Source organism: Podarcis pityusensis (genome assembly GCF_964106645.2).
Source record: "Podarcis pityusensis genome assembly, chromosome: 5".
Lineage (NCBI taxonomy): Eukaryota > Metazoa > Chordata > Lepidosauria > Squamata > Lacertidae > Podarcis > Podarcis pityusensis.
This window is the reverse complement of record NC_138032.1, coordinates 78643181-78654057: the sequence shown is the minus strand read 5'-3', so window position 1 is coordinate 78654057 and position 10877 is coordinate 78643181. Positions and strand designations below refer to the sequence as shown.

Genomic DNA, 10877 nt, shown 5'->3' with positions numbered 1-10877 from the left:
TCTTCCTTCACAAGAAATACTCAGCCCCATTAAGGCCTTAAATTCTAAGGAGCTTCTAAAAGAAGATGGATTCTCACTAAAACATTATGCATATTTTATGGCACTATTAACTTCCTCTTTAAGCTCTTTCACAGCAAGCTTTTTCTTTCTATAGAATGTGCTGAATTTGAAAGAATGAGAAAAAAACACCTTAAAAACCCAAACAACCTTTTTTCCCCTCATTACACAAATTGCAAAACAGTTTCGTGATTTATAAAACATGATGATAAGAGTTGGCAGCTGATACCAGTTCTTGGGCAAGAAATGAATATACAACACCTAGAGTGTGTGCCCACATTTGCACATTTAATGCTTGATGCCTGCAGCATGCAGTGGTGGAGACTGTAACCATGGGTGAATCCTTCATCACAGATTTAACAAGTCAGAAATGGCCGAGTACCTGATGTCTCCTCAAATGCTAGCTTTGAATAGAGTCAACCCTATACATGGCTCCAATTTAAACCCTGTTTCTACGCATGGGGACGCAGGTGGCACTGTGGGTTAAACCACAGAGCCTAGGACTTGCCGATCAGAAGGTTGGCAGTTCGAATCTGCGCGACGGGGTGAGCTCCCATTGCTCGATCCCTGCTCCTGCCAACCTAGCAGTTTGAAAGCACATCAAAGTTTAAGTACAGTAGTACCTCGGGTTACATAGGCTTCAGGTTACATACGCTTCAGGTTACAGACTCTGCTAACCCAGAAATAGTGCTGCAGGTTAAGCACTTTGCTTCAGGATGAGAACAGAAATCGTGCGGCAGCGGCGCAGCAGCAGCAGGAGGCCCCATTAGCTAAAGTGGTGCTTCAGGTTAAGAACAGTTTCAGGTTAAGTACGGACCTCCGGAACGAATTAAGTATTTAACCTGAGGTACCACTGCAGATAAATAGGTACCACTCCAGCAGGAAGGTAAATGGTGTTTCCGTGTGCTGCTCTGGTTCGCTGGCATGCTCTAGTCATGCTGGCCACATGACCTGGAAGGTGTACGCCGGCTCCCTCAGCCAATAAAGCGAGATGAGCACCGCAACCCCAGAGTTGGCCATGACTGGACCTAATGGTCAGGGGTCCCTTTACCTTTACCTTTCTATGGATGCCCTCCCGCAAGGTCGCCAGGCACACCTTCTCTAAACCTTCACATGTTTTGTGTGCAGGTTGAAAAGGGGCTTGTATGTTGGCCTTGCAAGCTGCATTCCACCTCATCAGGTTATTGTGAGGATGCTTGCATTCTGGGCAGAGCACACATGGGGACTTTCAGGGGTAGGGCAAACACAGACTCAGCAGTTGATCACGCCATGGGCTGTCGACACTCACCTGACTTCCAGTTGGTTGTGCTGCTGCTGCTGCTTACTAGGATAGGGAAGTCAGCAAGGTGGAAACACACCTCCAGAGCCAATCTTGTGCTCCTGCTGGTGTTTTTATGACACTGAGCTTGCTGCCGCCACTTCTCTACCTTCTGGCAAGCAGCAGCAACACAGGCAATCAGAGGTCAGGTGAGTGGTGCTGCCTCAATATGCCATCTGCGCACACACTACCCCACAACGCACTTTCTCACTTGTGTGTCCGGGCTGAATGCCTGAAATTTTGATGTTGCAGTGATTAAGGGGCATGTCTATCCATCTATCTATCTATCTATCTATCTATCTATCTATCTATCATCTATCATCTATCTATCTATCTATCTGACTATCTATCTATGTAATCTTGTAGTGCAAATAGGAATGTGGTGGAATGTGACAATGCCAGAGCAGTGCATCCCACAGTGAAACACAACAGGCAGTCTCATCTGCGGGTAGGTGCTTTCAACTTACAGGAAACTTCTAATTTATTTCTCACAGCACACTTGCTGTTCTCTTTCAGCACATAGTTTAGGAATCGCTGCTTTAGAAGATCTCGGTTTTCGATAGCTCAAGCTATTTCGTGCAAGTCACCGAGACTTTAAAAAGTTTAAGGTCTCTTGCTTGAGGCTCAGGGGCACTCACCAAACTTGGCTGGCAGAGCAAACTTCTCTGCAAATCTTTGGCTAATAATGAGTTTTCTTTGTAGGCATGGCTGCAGCTGAGAAACTGTTTTGTTCCTGTAGGGCAGGTTGTAAGGAGAAAGCACACAGGGAGTGGGGGGGATACAGAGATTCATTAGCAAGTATTTTCAGTGTGTTATCTCTCTGAGCTGTGGTGATCCTATTATCTGGCCATGATTATTCCTATACCTCTTCTAAAGACAAAGACAGAGGAGATGTACAGTGGGGTTTTAATTGGCAGTAACCTTACGTGAAGAGTCTTAGGAACATAGATTGGCAAAATCTGCCTTTAATGTGAATCAGAATTAGGTCTAAATACCTAATGCTTCTCAGGGCTGCATTAGGTAGGGTGAAGTGGCAGACTTCAGATAAAGCAAATTTTCATTTATTTGCTTTACAAGTGGGCCATACAAGAAAAGGCTGCTTTGCGACGTGTTCCTCCTCCAGGTGCCAGCCATGCCTTCCTCCCAGAATAATCCACTCCATTTTCTCTTCTGCCTCCCAATTTTCCATCCCACAACAGTAAATCAGAATTGGGTACCTACTGAACATAAACATTCCATACTGGCTGTTTGGATATTTTCCTTCTTTAGGGGTTTTTCCTCCCTAAGATGCTCCCGCCCACACAAGTTCTTCAAAGCTTGGGATTCTCCCAACATACTGCTATCTCCCCCTTGTGCATGGATGGTACAATTGGTAAATAGCACATTTTCAAGGATCCAAGCTTGGGCTTATTGGGGTCAGGAGAACTCTGGGCTGCCCTGGATTGGGCCGGGCTGCCTGGAGCTGCTAACAGGGACTGGGTTGGAAAGCTGCAGAGGTCTGTTTTACTGGTGTATTCCCCACTAAGGTCAAATCCTGCAGGCTCACAAGTGTCTTCCCCATTCACTTGCAAAGCAGCAGCCAGCAGAGTGAACCCCCTTTCTCTTAGTGAGGTGCAGGGCGAAGGAGATGCAGCTGCATTTAAACATTAGCTGCACCCCTAAATTGATTTGGGGCAAGAACAGGGGGGCTGCTTTACTGTTTTTCTATTGTATATTTGTTCTAATGAGACTGTTAACTGCTTTCTGCTGTATATCACTTAGATACGTTCATAATTTTTTAAAAAAATAAAATAAACGAGCCAAGTGGTCAGACTGAGTCAGACAATTGGTGCATTTAGTTCAGTATTGTCTCTACTGACTGCCAGTCCCTTATAAAATGTGTTAGGAAGGGGGGGGGGTTATTGGGTTGTTTTTGTTTTTATTATGTATTTTTTGTTTCTATATTGTGGTTTTATGTTCCAAATGCCCTGAGATCTGTTGGTAAAGGGTGGTACACAAATATCATTATCATCATCATCATCATCATCATCATCATCTCTCCAAAGTTCCAAGCAGGGTTCTTTCCTAGCCTACTTGCAGATGCTGGGCACTGAAACTCTTCTGCATGCAAAGCCGTTGCTCTATACCACTGAGCAATGGCTTGAGATGTGAAGGTGTATGGGGGGGGGACACACCCAGAAATGGGAGGGGGAGGGGAATTCCCAGTGTTTCTCCCTCCTGAGGCCTTCACATCTCAAGTTTTGGCCCTTCCTATCTTGGCAAACTAATGGAGAGCACAGATGTGAGCAGACTGAAAGCAAACAACAAAGAATTTCCTTCCTAGTGGTGTTAAAATGGTGCCACTCTCAAAATAACTACAATTGAATCAGTCCAATACAGTGCTACCTCTGGTTTCGAACTTAATTCATTCTGAGGTCCATTCTTAACCTGAAACCATTCTCAACCTGAGGTACCACTTTAGCTAATGGGGCCTCTTGCTGCTGTCACCGTGAAATTTCTGTTCTCATGCTGAGGTAAAGTTCTTAACCCAAGGTACTACTTCAGGGTTAGCAGAGTCTGTAACCCAAACTGTTTGTAACCCAAGCTGTTTGTAATTCGAGGTACCACTGTACAATGATGACAAGTTGACTTTATTTCCCTTTCTGTCCCAAAAGATGCTATCTCTTTGCAGCAAGTGGTTCAATAACTATCCAAAGCAAAACCTGTGCTGTGATGGCAACAGAATGAGCACAGGGTTAACTTATTTAAGTATTTTCTCCACCAAAAGCTTGTCTCTCTCTTGGGACTCTTTGCTGTGCTTCAGTTCCAAGTATGAACACACATCATTCCTCTTCACCCATGGGGCAGGGGAAATAGCATGAGGTTATCTAGGCTTGCATTGATCGGACAGCTCTATGCTGCTTATTGATGAAATCTTACCATCAGCCTGACACCCAGATCATGAGATGCTCTGGTGAACTTAGACAGATAGCCTTCTGATGGGTGCCTGCACAGGGCTTGCAAAAGGGATTATCCTCGCAAAACCCAGACGAGCTCTGTTCTGACTTGAACTTTACTAGAGGGTAGTATGAAAGTTTAACTAGACTGAGCACAAGAATAAATTCCCTCATGGTTGACGAAGAGACGGGGAGAGAATTTCTTCTTCTCCTCACATTAAACTTTCTGAAAAGATGCACCTTTTTTTGGTGGTGGGGTGGGGGAACGTAAGACTGCTCAAAATCACTCTCATATAATGTGGCCTTATCCATGATTAATATGCAACAGCAAAAGATAAAAAGAGAAGATATTATTTAATAGCCACCCCTTCTTGTATTGTCAATTTAGACATGCAGGTACATCATCAGAAGTCATTAAGCAGAACACAGGATACTGACTCATGCTGAGTCATTACACTGGTTTTGCTAGAACAGTATTATCTATGCTGACAGACAAGACCTTCCAGAGTTCTAGAAAGGAATCTCTCTGCCCCATCTTGAGATGCCTGGGGTTGAATTTGAGATATTGCATGCAAAGCATGCAGTGTGCTACTTGAGCTATACATCCTCCCTTAAGTGGCTTCCTAGCACCTGATGACTCAGCTGAATGTGTGCTCTGACTCCACTAACAAAAATTTCTGTGCAGGGATTGAAGGTTATAGAAAAGTTCTATACATTATGTATCGGTCTACGATATCCATTTAACATGCAAACCACCACTCGGTGCCAGTTCTTAACTATGTGCGAACCAACCCTCGATGACTCATAGCTGCATGTGTGAACTGATTCCCTTAAACAGCATTTTAAAAGCCAGCGATGTTGTGAGTACATCAGTGGGGTTTGATCTGTAGCAATTCATTGGCAGGACTCGAACCAATGGCTTCAAGATTCCGAATAAACATTCGGAAAAGCTTTCTGACACTAAGAGCTGTTCAGCAGTGGAACAGCCTACCATGAGAGGTGGTGAACTCTCCTTCCTTGGAGGTTTTTAAACAGATGTTGGATGGCCATCTGTTTCGGATGCTTTAGTTGAAATTCCTGCGTTGAAGGGGGATGGATTAGATGACTTTTGAGGGCCCATCCAACTCTATGAGTCTATGATTGTAATACGGGCAAATATTGACCCAGATTGGATCAATGATCCACTTCAGAATCTGCAGTTCAGTAGATTCTGTTGTGAAGTGGTCTGAGGGTTGTGCACTGCCTCTGATCCAACAAAGTTTTCCTTTTAAACCTATATCTGAAGGAGCATCTCCACCCCCATCGTTCTAGCCGGACACTGAGGTCCAGCGCCGAGGGCCTTCTGGCGGTTTCCTCACTGCAAGAAGCCAAGTTACAGGGAACCAGGCAGAGGACCTTCTCGGTAGTGGTACCCGCCCTGTGGAACACCCTCCCACCAGATGTCAAAGAGAACAACAACTACCAGACTTTTAGAAGACACCTGAAGGCAGCCCTGTTTAGGGAAGCTTTTAATGTTTGATGCATTACTGTATTTTAATATTTTGTTGTAAGCCGCCCAGAGTGGCTGGGGAAGCCCAGCCAGATGGGCGGAGTATAAATAAATTATTATTATTATTATTATTATTATTATTATTATTATTATTTCTCCATTCTCCCCACAGAGCTCCTTGCTGCCATGTGCCTAGACTGAACATAGAGCAAGTCCCCCTGGGATCAACAAAGCTTGGTGATAATGCATTGCTCCCTGGGGGAATTTGACAGAAGAAACATGGCTGCCCCCTCATAAACACTGCTAAATAGGCACCATCAGCATAATTTTGTATAACTCCTGACTTGGTTTATTTATTTGGCACCCATAAGTGACATTCTGTTTCTGTTTTTAAAACAGTTACGTAAGTTGTGAATGATTGTTTCACTGTACTGGTAACTCCATTTGCTTGCTTATTGCAACCTTGGCTGGGCATGATGATTGTGGCTAGATGTAGATAGCATCACAAAATCACGGGCTATTATATTAGAGCAAGAACATTAATACACCCAGTCCCTAGGCGGCCTTCATTTCCATATAAATGCAGAGCATTATGGTCGGCTGTACACCTTGAACACATGCAAAAAATGAATAGGAAAGCCATTTCCCCATCAGTTATTTTTCTGTTTTGATTTAGTAACTTAACAGTCTTCTTTGTGAAATGATCAATGGTCCACCATGTCACCTTGCTGCGTACAAGGGAGCTGGAAATCCTCAGCAATTTGGGTGGGGGGGTTTTGGGTTTTGTTTTTGTTTCCCACAATTTGATTACATGTACAAGACCTCGGGCTAAATGGAAAATCCAAAAGTCTAAAAGCTTTAGAGGCAGGTGAGAGGAGCTGGGAAAGACTGCTGAAATAATGCAGAAGATGATCTGACATAACAACATTAGCTTTGTGTGGGTTCCATCCATTCCCCTAATACAGTAGCTTGTGTGTATATAAATATAATAATAATAATATTTATCGAAAGCACATCAAAGTGCAAGTCGACAAATAGGTACTGCTCTGGTGGGAAGGTAAACGGCATTTCCGTGCACTGCTCTGGTTCGCCAGAAGCGGCTTAGTCATGCTGGCCACATGACCCGGAAGCTGTATGCCGGCTCCCTCGGCCAATAAAGCGAGATGAGCGCCACAACCCCAGAGTCATCCACGACTGGACAGGGGTCCCTTTACCTTTATTTATATCCTGCCCATCTGGCTGGGTTTCCTAAGCTACTCTGGGCAGCTCCCAACAGAATATTAAAAACACGATAAAACATCAAACATTAAAAACTTTCCATGCCTTCAGATGTCGTCTAAAAGTCAGAAAGTTGTTTATTTCCTTGACATCTGATGGGAGGGCATTCCACAGGGTGGATGCCACTACCGAGAAGGCCCTCTGCCTGGTTCCCTGTAACTTGGCTTCTCGCAGTGAGGGAACCACCAGAAGGCCCTCGGCGCTGGACCTGTTTCCGGGCAGAATGATGGGGTTGGAGACGCTCCTTCAGGTATACTGGATGTACCTGAAGAATATATTATATATGCCATGTCTGATTCTGCCGTCAGGTTTACTGAGGGAACACAATGCCTTAGAAGGTGCACCCCTAGTCTGCCCCATAAATTTCTAGGCACCCCATCCTACCAGTCAAACATTGATGGGTCCCTCTTTACAGATTGTTATTCTGTATATACTATTTCATTACTTATCAGGATCTAGTCACTTCATCTACTGGCCTTGACTGCAGTCCAAATTTGACTTCTCTCTGACATAAGTCAGAAGAAAGGCCTCTCAGACAGTCATGTCTTCTTGGAAGATCAGGCACTGTGATCAGACCACCTCTAATCCGGCCACCCACCAAAATCATGACTTGTGCCCACAGTACTTTTCAGATTCAAATCTTAAAATTTATGCTCTCTCTCTCTCTCTCTCTCTCTCTCTCTCTGCAAGCACGCACAACATTTTAATTTTGAAAAGGTTTTAGTGTGGTTTTGTGCACTGTGTCATGGAAAAAGCAGCGCTGAAAAGCAAAAGGAAACAGAAATACTAAATAAAATAGAAGAGGACTAAAGAGCCACTGGCTGCACAACAACTGCTTCGTGTGTGTTCTTGGATGCAAGTGGTTAAATGCTTTGACACTTTATAAATCAGAACAGGGGCAGCATAACACAATGTTATAAGATGTTAATAACTCAGATACGGAGAAATCATTGCACAAACCTTGGATTGTCTTCAAGAAAACATTGAATAAATTTTATTGATAGATCATTTGAAATTAGTTCTTTCAAGCTACACCCTGATTTGGGTGTGTGAGTGAGTATGTTACTACAGATATATAATCTTTCATACCTGAATACTTATGAGTACAATTTTACATTTAAATATTAATTACTCATTACAACCTTTTAAAAAATTATAATAGTACATAATTATTTAACTCATGAACTCAATGCTAAATTCTAAACTAAATTAATTTTTAGGTTAATTTATTACCTTAATTTCATTTAAGATTATTAAATTTCACCGCTGACACTTTAATTATATTTTACTATCCTTATGATACATTTGCATTCATTTCTAACAATTTAGAATGCCAATTTTGTTTTGTTTTTAAATTTAGTTTTTTAAGCCAATTGCACATTTAAATATTAGTCACATATTTACTGGATGCAAAGTTTCTTGAAAACATTTTTAATATAAGCATTAGGCTCACCAAGGGCTAGGTTTCATCATAAAACATCCATAACTATTTATTTATTTATTTATTTTAAAAAAATTGTATTCCAACCTTTCTCAAAGAGGATATGGGGTTTGTCCCATTTTACCTAACAACAACCTTGGACAGGAACATTGTGACTGGCCCAGGGTCATCCAATGAGCATTACAGCTAAGCAGATATTTGAAATGAAGTCTCCTAGATATACATTGAGGACTGTCTCAACTCCCTCTCATTCACCCTCTCACTAGTATACAAAGACTCTCCTCCTGCAAGAGAGGGGAGTGGTTGTGGTCGGGATCCGGACTCCGCCTCAAGCAGGGGGCGTTAGCCCCCTGCCTCCCACTCACCTGGCTGGTGCCCACGCCCACGGGCAGGCACCCAACCAGGTGCCTGCGAGGGGGCGTGTTTAGCAGCCAAAATTGCTGCAGCACCAGCCTTCCGGCCTCACTTTTCATCGTCCCGTCGCGAGTCACCCACCCTCCACTCCATTAGAGCTCAGGGTCTCAGTTTTCTTTTGGCCTTGCTATGGACCTAAGGTTGGTCGCCCTGGTTGTCCGGGGGGCCTGGTAGGAATTTTTCCATTTGGCATTAGGCTTTTTGGTTTTTTCGCCTACCTCGTAGCAATCGTCACAACTTTCGTGGTATTGGTGGGTAGGTTACGCATTGGAATAATGTGGTGTGGTGTGTCGAAGGGCTAGGTGTGGCCATTGCCTGCGCCTTCAATTTTGGGTATTCCGTTAAAGGAATCCGGCGGTCGTGTATTCTGTCCGATGCCTGCGTGGCGGGAGGCCATGGCACGACCCTCGGTGACATCAGGGGAGAGCTTATAGTTGGATTAGCATCAACAGGCTCCACCTACTGGTGAATAAACCCCCCTGTTTTAGACTCACCCCTCTCTGAGGGGGTGGAGTCAGCTGACGTAATCCAATGCCTAAGCCAATACCTTTTCACTTGCTGTAATCAATAAAGTTGTGGCCTTTTCTTGCCCATTAACCTTATATCACGTGTCCTTGTGTTTTCATTCCACTACGCGGGGATCGGGTCCTCGAACCACAACTACAGTTGTACCTTGGAAGTTGAACGGAATCCATTCCGGAATCCGTTTGACTTCCAAAATGTTTGAAAACCAAAGTGCAGCTTCTGATTGGCTGCAGGATGTTGGCTGCGGAAGCCCCGTTGGACGTTCGGCTTCCAAAAATAGTTCACAAAACGGAACAGTCACTTCTGGGTTTGCAGCATTCGGGAGCCAAAACGTTCAAGAACTAAGCTGTTCAAAAACCAAGGTACAACTGTATATAACTACCGTATTTTCCACTCTATAACATGCACCAGACAACAAGACACACCTAGTTTTTGGAGGAGGAAAACAAGAAGAAAAAAAATTCTGCATCTCAGAAGCCAGAACAGCAAGAGGGATCGCTGCGCAGTGAAAGCAGCAAAGCCTCTTGCTGTTCTGGCTTCTGGGATAGCTGCGCAGCCTGCATTCGCTCCATAAGATGCACACACATTTCCCCTTACTTTTTAGGAGGGAAAAAGTGAGTCTTATAGAGCAAAAATTACGGTACTTATACGCTAAGTCATGTTTGTCTCTGGTCTTCTCATATATGTCTCTGTCACCCAAAACGTTTCTTTCCTAGGATTCACCCCAGCTCATCAATAACTATGTGCAAGCTGTTTATGGGCTTCTTCATCAAACATAGACTTACCAAGCGAAATGTTGTCCAATGGCAAAAATAATAATTCCTCACACCCCAAAAACTGAAAACACCTCACTGAAGTAATTTGCAAAAATTAAGTTTCACCCCCTGAAATGACATGCTCTACCTGGTCTACCTCCTCTGCAGGCCACATCTCTCACTGTTCTGCACCACCTCTGGTGATTCTGTCGGACTGTAACATGTCCTTGAACTATTATAATACCACTTGCTTGGCTGGATGAAGGATGGAGAGGTGTGTCGTTAGAAAGCCACTTCCGAGCTTGGGAGGAGGTGGGGTTGTGGGCTTCATGCCCAGCCCCTGTGAGATCAGGGGAATCCTCGGCCATGTCACCAATTGGCTGACTGGGGGGGCGTGGCCCACCCTATTTAGGGCCGGCACGGCTGAGGCTCCCCCTCTTTTCGCCGCGCCAGCCAGCTGTTCCTGTTTCCCACCCTCCCTCCCGGCAGGCTCCTTAAAATTGCTATGGACTTCGGTTGGTTGCCGCAAGGGGCCTGGTAGGAATTTTTTCCAACTGGCAAATTGGCTCCAGCCAATTGGTTTTTCGCCTACCTCGTAGCAACTCGTCACAACTCCTCGGCATTGGTGGCTAGGCATTGGTAAGGGAGGGTTAAGTGTATGAGG

General features: G+C 44.3%; 1 protein-coding gene across 1 annotated transcript in view; it reads right to left on the bottom strand.

Moving 5' to 3' along the window:
* LOC308476920 (uncharacterized protein) overlaps window positions 1–10877 on the bottom strand; it is a 63615-nt gene that overhangs the window by 28578 nt on the left and 24160 nt on the right. The gene's annotated exons all lie outside the window — the stretch shown is intronic.